Raw genomic sequence first — 3,587 nt, 5'->3', positions numbered from 1 at the left:
TCTTTAGTTGAAACTATTGACATTTTGTAGAAGTCATTCTAAGATCAGTGTATAGAAACATATATAGAGAGAGGGAAGATATTTTCTCCCTCAGCATTCTATAACTGGAGCTTTATAATGGCTGCATTTTTTTCTATTAATTTTGACTATGAAGTCTTAATAACAACAGCCTCTTATAGATGTTGAATAGATAAGTTCTAACAACAAACAATATTTCAAAGAATAATTAGCCATAAACCAGGAAATAACATCTAAATCATTGTTGCTTCCTTTTTAAGTATCTTATTTATAAAGGATATATATATATATATATATATATATATATATATATATATATATATCCTTAATATAATCATAATTCAGAAGAGACCAATACTGAAAATCCCAATTAAACTTCCTCACTTTTATGCACAGAAATATCTTGATCATTGATTCAATTAGATAATCATTCATAATTTGAAGTACAATAAAAACCTTTCAAATTTTCATCAAGAATACTTTATATATGGCAGAAGCAGATGTTTTGTTCTGAGTTTAAAACCAAACTGGTCTAATACAGTGAGTTAAAATACAGCAGGGCCTATGGAAGAATCTTGCCTCAGAGCTATGAGCTCTGAAGTATAATAAGTTAAAAGTTAAAGTTTAAATAATGATAAATTTGCAATTATTATTACTTTGACTATAGACCTGGGAATAGGAAATCTTAATACTTTAGGGAACAATCATAATTCTTGATTCTTTGTGGTACATGGTTATTGTTTTAAATTTGATTTGGAAATGATTATATGATATCTTTTTTCTTCTTCTTCTTCTTCTTCTTCTTCTTCTTCTTCTTCTTCTTCTTCTTCTTCTTCTTCTTCTTCTTCTTCTTCTTCTTAACCTGCTTTTGGAGTATCAATAAAAGACTCGCGCAAGTATCTATGTGAAGAGAGAGTGGAGAGAGAATGTGAGGTATGTATGGAGAGTGTGTGTGTGTGTGTGAGTGAAAGGAGAGTACATGTGATTTGTGTGAGATTTGTGTGAAATTTGTATGAAGTGTATGTGTGAAAGTGAAAAGGGAACACACAGAGGTGTGTATGAGTGAGGGAGTTCAAGAAAAGCAGAGTGTGCTGGAGAATGTAGAGTGTGTACAGCTTCAAGATGTGATGAAGCAAGATAGAAAGAGAGCAGTGAATGAGAGAGAAGAGAAACTTTAAGCCTTGAAAATATTCCTGTCATCTTCTACCCAAAAAGTAGTCTGTTTATATTTATTATGTGCCCTCCAGATATCCCTGCTTCCAATCCTGTGTTGAGGTTGAACCCCCCAAAAATGCAGAAGCTCAAATTTCTGAAATTGTATAATATCTGTAGTTAATATGTGAGCTCAAATGCTTGTAATGAAAATGTGACTTAATTAATCATTACAGTAGCAGATAGACATTGTTCTTTGCCTCCTGTACTTATTTATTTTTTGTTTCTTTTACATTTTATACATTTACTTGTGCTATTCTCAGCAAGGCTCTTACTGAGAAATGAAAGGTAGCCACAGCTTCATGTTTTTGACAAGCCTAAAACTTGACAACCCATGCACAATATACTCACCTGCTACCTTTTGTCAATATCTTGACAAGGTCATCATGCATTAAAAGGAAACTTTGAGACTCTAACACTCTAATGCTCACTTTTTCTTGGGGAAAGTACACAAAAGGTATAATTTTAACACATCACCATTATTTCTGACTTCACAGTAGGCAGTTTTGTTCAACTTAAGTGAACTTCTTGCATACAAATATATCAATCAGACACTAAAGTGTTCCAAGTAATATCAGCAACAACACATGATGATTTATTGTCTGACCTCCAAGTATCATTGTGGTACAGAATAAAACCATACATTTTTACAGCACGGTTAGTGTTAGAACCCTTTCATTAAATACAGGCTGAAACAGAGTGTTAGTTCCTGACAGTATGATCCATCTATCAGATACATAAACCATCAGAACATAATAAAGGCTCCAGAAATAAAGTCATACATCAATGGTCAATGGATTGTTAACAAATTCTAAAGGATACAACACAGAAAAGATTATCTTTAATAAGCAGTATAAGAAACATCACCTATTCACATATATACATGTATATACAAAATACATAACTGTGTGTATAATTAGTATATATGTATGTATGTATGTATGTATGTATGTATGTATGTAGTGTGTTTGCGTGTGTGTGTGTGTGTGTGTGTATGCTCCAGAGCTTGAAGTTCACAAAACAATTGTTGAAATCAATTTAGTGTGTATGAAATTTGAATGATAATATTCAAAACAATAAAGAGGACACTATGAAACCTCATGTAGAATAGAAAGGAAGAAGAAAGAAAGAAAGAAAGAAAGAAAGAAAGAAAGAAAGAAAGAAAGAAAGAAAGATATTTCAAATAACTTGCATCTCCCTTCTTTTGTTTTACAGGTGAGGTTTTATTATTTAAAATACCAATTTACTCTTAAAGCAAATTAGAAAAAGAGCTTATTTTTTGTCAATGCTTAGAGCACATACACGTCTAAAATTTCAATGTCCCTAACTTACTATCAACAAAATTACACCATCTGTTTTGGTAACTAATGATTGTATAGGACATGTTGTTAGACATTTATTACTTACCTGCATATACTTTAAGTCTCAGTTGCACCTTTGTTTTCTTTTGGTGTATCTCTTAATATTTTAACTGAAGGAAAGTTGCATAGTTACAGTCAAATTTACAGAATAAAATATGATGAATATTTTCTAATATGGATATCAGTTTATATTAAATTACATTCTATATTACTCTTCATGATACAAAATCTGAATAATTATATGGAAAAATAGTGATTATACCTATTTAAATAATGTGCAACCTGTAGTGCCTAGGTTTTTCACAGGCTTTAATGCTTACATCTAAAGTAATCACAGTTCCCTCAGAGTAATAAGTCAGACAAAGGAATTCTGATGGCAGTTTGAATTCCAAACAGAACACTTGTCTTACTCAGAACTCTCAGAGTTGGCTACTATCAAAAAGAAAATAATATGTAAATTAAAAATGTACAAGTTTGCTCTTCCTGTCAGCACAAGCACTGGATCACCATGGGCTTGCAAAATCTTCAGATGGTCCTGCAGTCCCCAGAGGACTCTCCACATGATCTTAGGATCACTGGTTAGTGGAATACAACATCGATTCCAATCCAATAACCCTGGGCCTGAGTCAGCAGCAGGGAAGCAGAAAACATGCCTTACCAGTGGCACAAATCCCTTCCAGTCAACAACACCTCCAGGACACCTTGGGCAAGAATTTGGATGAAGGTCCCACAGTCCCCAGAAGACTTGCCACTCAATCTTAGGATCACTGTGGAGTAGAACACAGCATTTGTTCCAAACCAATTTCGATGGGCCTGTGACAGCAGAAACAAGGACACAGGAGCCCTGCCTGACCAGCAGCTCAGGTTCCTTCTGATCAGTACCGGATAAACGTTGGTTTTGTGCCTTTAATCCCAGCACTCAGGAGGCAGAGGCAGGCAGATTTCTGAGTTCGAGGCCAGCCTGGTCTACAAAGTGAGTTCCAGGACAGCCAGGGC

This window comes from Mus pahari, chromosome 4 (genome assembly GCF_900095145.1).
Source record: "Mus pahari chromosome 4, PAHARI_EIJ_v1.1, whole genome shotgun sequence".
Classification (NCBI taxonomy): domain Eukaryota; kingdom Metazoa; phylum Chordata; class Mammalia; order Rodentia; family Muridae; genus Mus; species Mus pahari.
The sequence above is the reverse complement of the archived record's forward strand: the minus strand, read 5'-3'. Positions refer to the sequence as shown.